Source organism: Brienomyrus brachyistius, chromosome 2 (genome assembly GCF_023856365.1).
Source record: "Brienomyrus brachyistius isolate T26 chromosome 2, BBRACH_0.4, whole genome shotgun sequence".
NCBI lineage: Eukaryota > Metazoa > Chordata > Actinopteri > Osteoglossiformes > Mormyridae > Brienomyrus > Brienomyrus brachyistius.
The window spans coordinates 25657082-25672131 of record NC_064534.1 but is presented as its reverse complement, the minus strand read 5'-3'; positions in this window follow the sequence as shown (position 1 = coordinate 25672131).

The window sequence follows — 15050 nt, the reverse complement described above, 5'->3', positions numbered from 1 at the left end:
TTTACCACCTTGCCTGGGATATGAAAAAGCCACAGAACTTAATTGTGCTGTTGTATTAAAATTTGGGCCGTGTTTAAGCTCGACGTCTAAACGTTTCAATTTTTTTACTTGTATTATTTAATATACATGTTGCAACTATTGTAGTTTTCTTCTTAATGGATTCTTCTAATTAAAGCAGCAGTTACACTTAGGGTGTTTGATGGGTGTCATATCTCTTACTCATTTATTCACTCCGTACCACAGTCGATTGTTTCTAATAGATGGCAAAAGCCATTTTTATCTCATTACCAGCACTAGTATATAAAAAGGCTACACAGCTGAAACTATTTCCACATGTGTACCTCAGTTTAATTTACAACAAGGCCTCTAAATTAACTACATTCTATATTTTATCGGGTTTGTCATTGACATTTTATTACAGTTGCATGCTTCCCCCTTCTTCCTAGGAAATTTCTTGGAGAGTGTCTGATTAGCGCAATATTTCTATAGAATTCGGGTCCGGGCTTCTACTGACCCGCTCAAGGATGTTCCGCTTCCTGTTGAAGCTACTCTAGTGTTTCTTTGACCGTATGCTTGAGTTGTTGGCTTATTGCAATGTGAAAACCTTTCCAAACCATGATCCTTCTACCATCATGCTTTATGGTAGGGGTAGAATGTGCAGGTTCTTTGTTAATTTTGCACTTTGGCTTAGCCCTTTTTATTCAGATGAAAGAGATCGAACTTGGTTTCATTAGACAATTTAATCTTTAACCATATGATCACAGAGTCTGCTATATGTTTTCTTACCACTTCAAAGCTTTCTTTCATGTGTTTCCCCCCCTTGGGACTTGGTACTATCTAGCTGCTCTCTTATAAAGGGTGCATCTGTGTCCAGAACAGGGTCTCCCGTCTCACGTAGGGTGATCACCGGATCCTTATTAACATCTTTAATTTCTTTCTTGCCCTACTGCTTTATGTACGTGGACAATCTACTATGTCTTCATTGTTGAGTTTCTCCTCTCATATTCTGACATGCAGGTATACTATGCAGGTTATTATGACGAGCAATTTAACTGGCTATAATTCAGCTCAATTTGGAGTGTTACAACAAAGGGGCTAAATATTAATTATACCAAGAGAATTAGGTTTTCTATAGATTCTTGTTACACAATAATCCATGCATTTATTGTGAGCCAGGAACCTCACAGCACAAGGCAGACGACTTAGTCACACACGACAGGCAATTTAAAGATATCAATTCACCTGTCCGTGTTTTTGAACTGCGGGAGGAAATCCACACAAAAGGAGGAAAGACAATCTCTGCAAACAGAGCCAAGGAACTGAACCCAAAACCTTGAATGTGTGGCCAGAGTGCTAAGGAATGAACCATGCCAGGTGAACAATTAAAAAAAAAAAATGTCATGTGCACTGCAACTACAGAGCTCAACTGTGACTTACATCTTTCCTGAAATGGAATTTATATTTCATACTTATGTAATAATCAAAATATTTTGAGAGCAATGTTTATTTATCCTCTGACAACTTTTCCTGGGTCATCAATCTCATGAGACTGTTGACACCTCTGGTGTTCATAAAGATGACAAACTAGAAATCATCAGTAACATTGTTAAGAATACAATATGTGTGTTTTCAGCGGGTATTGGGAAGTTATGGTTGGCATGATAACACTTCAAAGCAGAGATTAGACCTCATCTACACTACAGACAACTTAAAAATGCCATTTGATGTAACTGTAGGAATCTAGACTGGGGAGGGAACCCAAAGTACCTGAATAAAACATGCAATACAGAGGGAACATGTAAACTTCACAGACACATATGGTGAGGATAGGATTCAAACTCAGTGATTTAAAATCCTTCATTGTACTTTAATTGTGAAGTAAAAGAATATTACAGTATTATTAGAAGATTAAGATAACATTAAAATGCTGTTTATGAAACACTCTTACTATTTTCAAAAGGAACTACTCTATAATTGCCTAAATGAGGCATATATTTCAAAAACAATACATTCTACTTATGATGAATGCATAACACTGTCAGTTTGAGAATAAGTACTTTAGGGTCCTTGATAATTATGTGTATTACAGGCAAATGCTTAGAATGGTTGAGTTTGGCCTTACAAACATCTGTATTGAAAGTAGCAAAACATGATTCATGATGTACTGGTAAATTATTTTAATAGGAACATTTTACTTACTAAAAATGTGTAGTATTTAAATATAAATTTCTCCCAAGCACTAACAAATTTTGACCCCTATGGCCACTGTAATAAGCTCAGATGCAACTCTTTATCTTCACAAGATGCTTTAAAAAACTCAGAAGTTTTTGAAAGGCATGAGTCTAGGAAGGGATGTAGAAAGACTGTCATTGATTATACCTTGGAAAAAGTCAGATTTTTTAATAAGAAGTAGGAAGCAGGTGATACCAAATCTGGTTGTACTAATATTTTGCACACACCTAGCTGCAGGAAAGTAGGGGATATGGCAAGTATTCGTTGCTCCAGTGAAAAATAAATTGCCAAAGCTACTGTATATACAAAATATTCTGTCTAGCATAATTCCCACAGCACTTTGCTAATGTAACTTCATCCATATTTTGAAGCGTAATGGTAATAGTAATGACAACCTGAAATCTAAATAAGAGTGCGTCCTTTTAGAACACTCCACACACACACACTCTCCTCTCCACTCTATTTTATAAAAATCGTTGACTGCTATGAAAAAGTTAAAAATGCAAAAACTCTTGTATTTTGCTTGGTTACTTATGGTTATGGTTAGGGTAGGGTGGGGGTTAAGGTTGTCATAGTTAGCGTTAGCATTTTTCCCATAGAAGTGAATGAGCGGGCCCCATAAGGATAGGTATACCTTACATGTGTATATGTGTGTGTGTGTGTGTGTGTGTGTAATCTCTGATCTATGTGTATGTGGAATTTGCCTGGATTTGTTTCAGGCTTCCTCCCGCAGTCCTAAGGCATGCAATTAGAGTAAATGACACATCTCAGCTGTTTGTTGTGTGTGCCATGTGCTTGACTGGCTTTTAGTCCTGGTTCTATCTCAGCCTTGTGCCCAATGTTGCCTTGCATGGGTTCCAGGGGGCTTGTGACCCTGTCCAGAATAAGCACTTGGAAGATGAGGAAATTCCTCATGAAGCAAACCTGAAATGTAGATACAAAAACAGGGTATTGTAGTGGAAGGGGGTGTGCAGAAATATTTTGCACAGCAACACACAATTAACTTAGAGAATTCAGTAGAGAACTTATAGCCATTCCTCAGTCCTATTATTGGGAGAGAAGTGTTCGTTTGTGAGTGAATGTATTCAGAAAGCAAATAGTATAAAGACATTCTAAATTCCTTTTTTTGTAAAAAATCAAAAGGATAAACACAGGATTCATAGTAATGGCCACTGTTTCTGAAAATACAAAATAATCAAGAAATATATCTGAATTTCTCATTTATAGTAATAAAATCTCACTTGTAATCTTAGCACTACTGTCACGATCTGTCGAAGACGGGGAAGGCGAACAAGCAGGGAAGCAGGCTGGAGGCAGGCAAAGTCGGGCAAACGGGGATTTATTGGGTAGACGGGGAGCAGGAAACATCATTCGCAGACTAACATCAATGACAGACAAGGAACCAGGGCAAGACGCGGACTGAAATACACAAGACGGAGCAAAATAACTAGACACAGCTGGGTACAATATCAGGGATATTGAACACGTGGATATTCAGGGGGGCGTGGCACACACGAGGATCGTACGAGCTGGGCGTGACAACTACCTTTATTGAATGACTTTATTGAATGTTCACAGCATTAAATTTTGTTCTGGCAAATTATTCACTTAAGATACAGAAATTATTATGTATCTTTATATTTTGGGGAAGGCAAATTAGACCTGTTACTACAGCTTTTATCTCTGCCATTTGAATAGACATCTGTAATTTTTGTAGCTGAAACTTTAAACTGAAATGTCACTGGATATGCATATGACAGTAAGTGTCATTGCATTGTGTATGTGCCTGGATTTACTGTTTATGTGTGCCAGTGTTTTTGTGTACAGTGTTATTTTGTGCGTGGTAATGTTTAACAGTGGATGTGGCATAATTTTATTTTTTCATGGTCAGATAGCAAGTGAGATTAACAACCTATCATCACTGACAGTCAGAGACAAGGTGACTTGTCCTACGTCAAGTTAGTTAAAATAATACCTCATCTTCCTCAATGATGTGACCCTTCTACAAAGAAGCTGTTCAGATATGAACCTTAGTAATAAAATGATTCGCTGTCGAGTCAACCAATGTTTTACCTGTTCAGTCTATGACCTGAATGTACACTGTAAGAAAAAAAAAACATGCAAATTTATACCTTTGAGGGTACAATTACTTGTCACTGGGCCTTATGTACCCTAGCTGTAGCTAAACGTACCTTTACAGATACAGAAATGGATTCTGAGGAACATTTTTGTACCATTGGGGGTAGAATATTGCTGTTTATTCCTTGGGGAACAAAACTGTACCAGAACTGTGCCCTTTGTTCTGACAGTGTAATATAATATAATATGACATTATAAATTGTGTTCCCCATGGTGTCCATGGTGTGCTCCAGACTTGTGTCTTATACTGCTCGGGATAGACTCCTGGCCTCTGGAGCGACCCTAACAAGCAACTGAAGGATGGATGGATGGATGAATAGATGGATGGGTAATAACAGTGCATAGACAACATTATTGCATTATGGAAAATGCATTAATGTTTTCCAATTCTAAAATTTATTTACACTTTATATCCACTGATCATGTTTCTTTAGTGAATTATGTATTTGGGGTAATACCAAATGTATTAATTTTACAGAAAAGTAACCAGTCTGGTGAAGGAAAGTTTACAGTTGTAGCCTATGAAGATGTTGCATTTGCTTTCATGCATCTCCAATGTCTTTTTCATCTGCTGAACTTCCCTAACCACATCAGAAAAATCTGAGAGTGTCTCAATATGTTCCCCAAACACTCTGCAGTACACTAACTGCATTTCTTAATACTATCCATGACACACAACCGTACTAGGCTCAGGTGAACACTTAGCACTGGTAGCACCAGATTTCATGAAATGTTCACATGACTACATTTAATCATTTTTGTCTTTCAAAATCACTTCTCTGAAATTACACTGCAGAACAAATGGTTTAGAAAACAGTAGCTGTGGTGTAAGCAAAAGATCATTTTCACTAAGCTTCTCCGTCGTTCTCTGTCTCACTCCCCTCCCTGCTCCCTCCTGAGCTCTGTGTGTGTGCTGAAAAAGTGACCCGCCACTCTAAAATGAGCATAACTTTCCACTTATAAAGAAAGTAGCTTCAAAATGTGTCAATGTTCCTGGTGCAATATTACTGGCTAACATGTATTGGGATCTAACATGTAACTCATATTTTCATTACACTGCTCAGTCCTAGTGACTGGAAAAACAGCTTTTTTGTTGATCTAAACAACCTGTATTTGTTCAAAAATAGCCCTGTTTGCTTTCTTCTTCTAATGATAAACAAAGCAGAACTCAACAATGTGGACCCCCATTTTCATAACGCATAATGTCATGAAACATCTTTAAATCCATTTGTCATCACTCACAAGTAGGAACAGTCCCATATTTTATTTATAGCATACACGGAAAGCCTGTAATGTTTACTCTAGAGTCTCTTTCTTGAACAATACAGCCACCCCAAAGCAATTAAATTACAGGATATGATTTCCTGAACATTTATACAGCACAATATAGAAATATAAAATTTGATTGCAGATCCTGCTAAGATTCATTATTACACCATTGTGAATGTCAGCAGTATTCCGTGACAAAGATAAATTATGCCCTTACTGGGATTCCTGGAAGATTTGTGTTTTTAATCCAATATTGTGTCATGTGAATAAGAGGCATTGCAGCTATTTTCATTTTTTTGTAATGTAAATACATTCCATTTTTTATCATTCCATTTTTGTATGTTTTAATCAGTGCACAACACTGTATAACAAACCTTTGAAAATAGAATTCTACGGTGAAAATGATCTAATTACATAATGCATGGTTTTATCGAAGAAACTCATTTTGAGATTTTGGTGGTGTCATTCTGTGTTTCTCAAATAAGAGACGATCACATCTCTTGGTAGAAAAAACCTTAAAAAAAAGATTAATTTTGGTTAGAATAACATCAATGTCTGACTCTTGAAGAATAAAGGTCAGTAATATAAGACCCCTAGTTAAACCTGAGTCAATGATCAGATTATTAACAAATTATTTGCACCAAAAAAGTAGAATAAGACATTATACAGTAACACCATTCTGGCCACGGTGGATGCAAAGCCATAATTAAATTATTTAATACATATTATACTGCTTCTCCAATAGTAATAATAATAATAATAATAACATTAATGAAACATGTCTGAGAATGTTTGTGTACTTTGTCATGGTGATAGAAATTAAAATGTGCCAATTTGGATAAAATTCATTGTAAAAGAGATTATCTAAATAATCTTCTCGTTTAGTGCTGCTGCGGTACTCCACTATAAAGGAGAGGGAAGAATTTGTTTTATAATTTGTTTCTTGACCCTGGTAATCAGTCTTCCTAAGAACATTTTTTAAAGAGTCCTATTTCTGAGCTTATAGGTGTTTGTGGTGTTTAATAAAACTTCCAATGATCTGCACTTTATATTAAATGATCGGTGTTCATTGAACCCACACAATGGACAGACAGTATCTTTGTTGTGTATATAACTGTAGAAACTGTTGTACTGAGAAAAAGTTTTTTTTTTCTTTAAGGTGTCAGGCCAGTTTTCAAGTGTTTTTCTCCCGCAGAAGCTTATTGGAAGGGCCTCTCTCTTTTTTCAGTAATTTCCCACCGAGGGCATCTTGAAACTGTCTGTACTGAATAGCATTTGCTGTTCCTTCATCTCCCCTCTGCTAATGATATCCCGGAAGTATTCAGGCAAGAAGCAGTACTTTAACTTGAACATTTAGTTTCTGCATTTCAACTGTGAACCATATTTCTGCAGTTGGTGTACATGTCATGAGCATGAATCTCACGGATCTGCAAAAGAGACTGTTGCTTCTCAGGGCTTCCAAGACAGGGCATATACTGTATTACATTTGTAAACAGAACTTCTCATTATATTAACTGCCTTTCCTACAAAATTAAATATAATGGCATACTTTAGTTGCCTCAGTTTACAATCTTTGCAAAGTGACATAAATATGCTGTTCACATGCTTTAACTACCATGGAGTGTTTTTTAAGTGCTATCTGAAGAAATAGTTACATATCATACCAGCTTTAGGTTTAGCCATGTGTTTGGTCTATAATCATAAATTTACTCTGATTTCTCAGTATACTCAAATTTGGAAAGTGACATTCCTGATCCAGGGTTGAACTGGAAATACTGAATGTTAAATATTAATTAAATACTTCAAATGAGTAATGTACCCTATTTGATTTTCAGACTAGCTAGTACAAGTGTTGATTTACATGTATTTAAATTGTAACAGAACAAGCAAAGGGAATTATGGCATTTCTTTGTATTGTCTTTGAATATCTTCCCACTGGCTGTATTGCTACAAGATAGAAGACACTACATTAATGCACAAATGATTTGCCTGTCTTTATTAAACACACATTATTTTTAGAATAACTTCATTGATTGGTTAATGGGTCTTTGCACTGTTTTTGGCATGCACAAGACTTAGGGTCTTCCTGTACATGATGTAATGCAAGCTCCAGTGCACAAGGTTTGTATGAGGTCCAGCATCTATTATTTTCTCGGCAAAGTACTGCACTACGTTGTCAGTTTCTGCCTGTGAAGTGTCTGGTATAATATACTATTTGTGCATTTAATTCAATGTTGTAATTTTAAAGTTGACAAGCATAATAACAAAAATTACTCACTGCGGTAATGAAATCCACTGTCTATTAAAATGTAGTTTACATTTCTTATTCTAAATTATGCTTTGACTATAGTTTAATAAACATAACATCTTGGACCTTGTTTCCATTAAAGAGCAATTCTGATGAAAATTTAATCTGTCAACAAACTTCGTTAAACTATTAATGTCATTAAAGTACAATGTTGCATAAATGTTATTTTAATAGACTTTTAAAAATTATTGTTTAGAGTGGAATTACAATCAACAAATTTAAAAAACTGACAGTTTGGTAGATGTCTGTGTTTGTCTTTTAAATCAGATGCTTTATTTGAACTAGTAATTGTATATGAGAGTACATACTAAATGAGTATTGAATTATGACAAGACTCCATCCATCCATCCATCCTTCCATCCATCTTCCAGTTGCTGATCCAGCAAAGGGTCACTGGTGGCCTGTGTTTATAGAGTACAAGACTGGAGAATACCCTTGAAGAGATACCATTGTATCACGGTGCACAAACACACACATATTCACACAATATCACATACTATGGGAAATTTAGAGACATAAATAGACATAACTACATGTCTTTGGACTGGGTATTTGGAGGAGGCCTGAAAAATAAGGGTAGAGCATGTTAACTACTTGTTTTACTTATTCTGTATTCAGGGGCTAGAGAAGACAAAACCAGATGCCTGGCTACACATCCAATTATAGTCGTTTTTTTTCTGGGGTGTGTATTTTCCCTATGCTGATGCCAAAATAGTTGGATTTTTTTCCCTTTTTGTCACCCCCTGCTGCTTTCGTTAATCCCATCTCCATTTGTTCCTAAATAGAAATCCCTATTGCACTGTCCCATCCCTGTTTCACGCAGTTCAGTTCATCCTCCTGCCTGAAGCGATTCTCAAAACCATATAAATTAGCAACCAAATAAATTAGCCATAAACCTAATTTTAGACTAGGAACAATTATTTTATGTGGTTTCTTTGCCGATGTTCTGGGCTCCATATTGAATTGTATTTTTGACATAAGCACAAATATTTACCTAATGAAAAACCTGTTTTAACATTTCAGGTGTAATTATAATATAGGTACTGGTACCACTAAGGCTCTAAGGCCATGCAGCCCCAAACATATACACCCAGGATGACCTAGTCCAAAAGGGCTTTACAGTCAATCCTACACCTCAGCAGACCAAAGAGTAGATTGCTTTGGTTGATGACATTTGCTCCAAGCAATATATACCCCTTAACCATACTGATCAACACCAAATCTGCTATCCAACCTGAGAACTTTGCTGGAAAAACAAGCCAATGCAAAGTTGAAATGACCTCCAATAGTGATTGCGTATTAACCTTCATGCTGGGCTCTACAGCGATCTGGATGAAATTCTACTTGGCAGGCACTGCTGATATCTGCACCATAGCGATGGACATACTTGCCAACCTAGAAGTAACTTACCTGTCACAGCCCCATCCTTTCTAGGAGGAAAACAGATGAGCAGATAGTAGCAGTTAGAGTAGCCATTAGAGTGGCAATGATCCATTACAGTATATGGCTGTTCTAACCATGCACACCAGCCATTAAACTTAGAAGAACAGCTTAATACTGGAAGAGCCTGGAAATTGAGGGCTTCTTTCACATTGAAAGCTAATGCTACCTATACAGTATAGCCAGTTTCTCAGAGCCAATCTAAGGTGCTTTTCTACCAATGCCAGCCATCATAGCATTCCAAAGAAACTTCCTTCAGATGTCATTCATTGCTGTCCCTGTTTCAGAGACAGTGTAATCGATCCTCCTGTCAAAACTGGATCTCGCCAAGCTGATAGCAAGAGCAAAGAAGAAATCAAAGACCTGCTGGAAGCTCATTTACCTCTAGCCCACCTCCATACTACCTAGAGGTGCTGGAAGGTGGCATGTGCTTGCTTTTTCCTGCTAGGTGGTGGTCACCCAATAGGCTGGGTCACATTTAATCCTGCTGGGAATAGAGCTGAGCTGGTCTATTACTTTTTGTTTTTTTTTTCACAATTCTCTAGGGAAAAACAAATCAATATGAGAAAATAATATGACACAAAGTTCTTTTGCAAGTTTATATTGAGGTTTAAGATTTTTTTTCTTCTTCACTGTGGTTTATTCATAGCAGCAGATGCAGCAGGGGAGATGGTCAACCAGGTACTTGTGGTGGCAGAGTCCTCTGAGACTGCAGCATTGGAGATCACTGTAGTGTGATTGGAGCTCTTACAGATAAACACATGGAGATGCCCAGCAGCATCGAAAAAGGATGATGAAGCCACATCAGGTCCCTCTTACGAGAAAGGGATTCAAACACAAACACCAGACCTGGTATTGGAGACTACACCTTGCTAACAAATGGACTTTGATCTCAGTCTCTCTGCCCCTCTTGAGCCACTGACCATGGTATCCTTGAGATAGATGCCAGGACTGCCTTAAATTCCTTTGGATCCATCAATGGCATAGTTAATTAACCTGCCTGGCCATGTGGCAAATACTGGCTCACACAAAGGGAGAGCTGTGGAAAAGGACAGTCTAAGCGTACATTTTTCTTCATAATGGACATACGTGGACATTGAAATGTAACAATGCAAAACAAATAGCTTTTCATTTTTTGTAACAATCTTATTTCATTTTTATGCAGAGACATATGCATGTTCAATAAGTAATGATTTTCAACAATTAATATAACCCAGCTTGCAAATATATGAATGGATGCATGAGTAACTTATTTCCTCACTTATTTTCTGTCTTGTTTGGCACAATATCAGCCACCTATCTCTATGTAAAATAAATGTCAAATAAATACCACTAACCAAACTACTGCCCCAGACACCGTGGCATTAGTGTGTGTACTCACTGTCATTGTGGCAGTGTTTTATGTGTGTAAATGTTGTTTAGATGGTGTTTTGCATAGGGAAGCCACTAGCTTGTCTCTAGTTTATATAGCTACAGATTAATCTGTGTATGTTCTCCAAAATCAATCCTTCTGCAACCTCACTATTTCCCCAGTTCTCGTTTTAGGTCATTCATTTTATTTACTGTTTTTGTTCATGCATTTAACCATCTGTTCATTTATTTTGTGAATTTTCTTTCATTCATTCATTTAGCTTCTTTCTACTCATCATATTCCTACTATATATCTTCTCTTGTTCATTTATAGTATTCATTATCATAGTAGCTCATGATAATATCATTAGTATTATTCAGTATTCATTAGTATTGCTCTTGGATTTCATGCCACTGAAATACATTTTATTAAAACTGTATCTTCCTTGTGCTTGCAAAAAGAAACTGTAGAACTTATCAATCTCACAAAATTGTTTCAGATGAGTCAAATGATACTTCCTTAAGATGATATGAATAAATATAATTAAGTGCAGGGATCATTTTCACACTGTTAAGGTGAAATTCCTTACCTGATACTCAAAAGTAATAAAAGGTAACTGAATTTGAGATTCATGTTTAACATGTGACCAAAACCCACTACTACATTATACTATTTTGTGTTGATGCATTATTAAAAAAAGTAGAATTTAATTTTATCTTTGTTTAGTTTAATATCATTCATATTTTCTTTGGAGAAAATTAAAACATGAGAGATGTAAAATTTTAATTACCTACTATTCATGTTTGGAGTTTTATGCAGTTTTTGAATTTTTTGTACAGAAGTAAACCAATGTCCATGGATTTTTTTTTCTTGTTAGAATATCTTTTCTGTAGTAGAGCTGTGGCTGGTTGTTATTGAAATTTGATCTTGAGATTCCGATATGAGACAAATAATTGTTTTCCTGAAAATTTACAATAAAAACTTGAAGCTGTTCATTCAAGTGAGGTGTTTCTTGAAATGGCCTGTGTTAAAGTTTTTTGTTCCAAGCTTCAAAAAACAGCGCCCGCTCATACTATTTCTTCGGTATCCTAGTCTCATGAGACGACACAATGATTTACTGCTAATGAAATTAACGTTTGAGTCCAATCTGTTGTCCTTTAATGGTTTAAGTCAGCTTCATAACACTGTTTAATAGCTTTTATTTTGACAAGTGATGTTTTGCATTCTACTATATACCACTTTGACAGTCAGGTGCATGTAAAATGTGTCACATGCTTGGCAGTAAGTAATATATTAATAATGTAATAACAATATGTAGTTAACATGTATTTTATACATATTCTTATATATACATGTTTTATATAACTCAATATAAAAGGACTCAATGCTGGGATGCCAGTCCATCACAGGGCATAGACTCACACAATCATTCTATATCAGAGATACTGTATCAATTAGCCTAACTGTCTCCGGATTGCAGGAGGAAAACCAAGTACTCAGAGGAAACCCATGGAACACAGGTGAGCATGCCAACTGCACACATACAGAGCAGAGGCTGAACCCTCAACCCTGGGGCAGGGGTGCTTCTAGAGAGTTCCAGCACCATGAAAGCATGAAATCTTATTGAGGTCCAAAACACAGACCAATCCATTTATGTCAGTCAGGGGCCTTTAGAATCATCCTGTCTTTCCACCCCCATTTTGGCATTCAAATTTGCCCATATTCTTAAGCTTCTGTTCTTAATTGTTGATGATTAACTCAATGCTGTACCCATTCCAAGACCAGGCACAATAATGATCTGAAGTCAATATATGGGCACCACATTGTGCAATAAAAAGAAATGTTGCGTTTCACATTAAAGTCAGAGACAAATTTGAGTCAGAAACCAATATGGGCAACATCTTTTGTTCATAACGTTTTCACTAACTCAGTATATTGCACAGTCTTAAAGACTGAATTTTCCTTTGCAGAAGAGTACAAGGTCAGAGGACATGAACAACAACTGATAATTTCATATGCATATAAATTCACTATGGCAGAACAGACTGTTAATGTTCACAGAAAAGCGAATACACCCATCTTATACAAAATGTGAGATTTTATTATTAACCAGTTGAAACTAAATATAAAGTCATGGCCAAAAAATAAAGGAATAAAATTATGTAATTTTGTATTTTTATACTATTGAGAGAGATTATATCAGACTACAGTTAAGGATTCAAAGTTAAAATCCAAATGGAAATTTTCAAAGACTGGATTGCAGTATATATTTCAGAAGGTCTGGGGAATTAAAATAAAAGTAAGCAATGTAAAAGAGCACCACAATCTGATGTATGTATGCAAGGCCTTCTGTAAATTCCATGCAGGTTTTCAGCCGGTGAAATTTCTGATGATTGTGGTTTCTGAGTACACAATGTGCATGCTGATGTGATGTTGAAGCTGCAGTGGTTTAGCCAGGCAGGCATTTAAGGGCAGAGGGAGTGGAACTCTGGGTAATGGCTGCTGAGGAGCCTGTTAGAAGTAGGGGGGGAGGGGGGAGGTAATGATGACACAGTGTTCAAGCTGCCGGCTAGAGCACTTACTTTCAAGTAGTGACCTTCAATTGAACCCAAAGACTTGGATCATTAGTTTCTCGATTCATACGCGGATCTGCTGCCAGGTATAAAGATTTGTGAACAAGTACATCTGTTAGTATAGTTAGGATAAGAACTCTTTTCCATAAACAAAGCAACTGTGCTTTTTCTGTCTTCATCTGGTTTAAAAATTCAATGCATTAACAAATTCGTAGGTGTTTTGTACTTCACTTCATTGCGCTACGGCAAAAAAAAACATCTTAGATCTTAATTCTTGTCTTCTTTGTTTATAGAAAGGCAAGCCATGAATAACAGAAACACTTCATGTGTTGCACAAAGAAAACGTACAATAACAAATGTTGGCCAGAATACTGGGACTATATATTTGTGATCATATTTATTTTAATAACACGAGATTAAAAATCATCAGTGACAGATTGACTGATGCCTTTGATTAGGAACTGAAACTGAAACCTGGGACTTGACCTTATAAACTAGGCAGGGAAAATGGCCCAATTAGCAGCTGCACAGGAACTGTGCTCCTAGAATAATAGGCTTTCTGAAGGATCAGAAAGCAGTGGGAGGCCCAGGCCAATCGCGCTTTTCTCTGTGCCTGTGCCAGTGTACAGCTGTGCAATGTCTCAGTCTTTTAATGTGAACTTACTGACAAGCTTCTTCCGCCAGACAGGTGAACGGGACCCAAGGGCAGAGGGCTCTTACCTAGTTTGTTTCCATTCAATCTGCCAACTCCTTCTTTAGTACTTCAGTGGACTTGGTGATGGATGAGGCCATTGAAGGTAAAGGAATGCTCCCTTTCCCATTTCCTCCTACCTTTCCAAACTGATGCAAGGTGTCAATCATCGGAAATAGTTTACATTTTTATGGGGAATATAGGAATTGGTATTTGAGTTATTAAAACAACTTTCCTCTTAATTTGTAGCTTTTGTATCTTGCTTTGATGAACTTGATATTCCTATTGAGTGGGAAATACAACATTTTTTCATATTTGCATAATCAAAGAAATACGCATGTGATTCTATAGGGCAATTTATACTTTATGTGAGAGCAACAATAGATAAACCTATTCATTACACTGGAGCTAAGCCATACCAGAATGTAGTTCTTTCTGTGCTTCACAGGTGAAAGGATTAATAAGTAACGACATAACTAGCTAACAAATGCCCGCCCCCAACAAAATACTAAGAAATTATGATATAGTTTCATCAGTGTAAGACACCGACATTGAAGATTACTTCTACTTTGGAATAAATCCTATGCGGGGTTCAGGTTTTGTCATCCACATAGAAGGACACAGTCATTTGCAAAGTAGCTTGAAAATAGATACTGATTTTCTTCTCCTTTTATGAAGAAAGACATAAAGACAAAACAAACCCTGCAAATCTATGCAAGAACTAGTTGCATTGCACATTTTGATATTGAAGTAGTATTCCTCACAGATATCATATTTTCAATAAATATATTTTCAAACACTTATTAAGAGGAAGGAAAGAAAAAATAGCTAGATGGTATTGTTAGAAGTCCAGTATCTGGTGAAAGGTTTTCATAGGAAATTGAGATATTTTTCATGGAGATTTGATGCCCCCAAATAGTTAAATGACTTCTCTTCTACTGGCATTTAAATAAACCTTAGAGCAGGTACTATACATGTTTAGGAATAGTTGTTTACAGACACATAATGGACTTGTACAGACACAAGACCTTAGCACTATACCTAGTT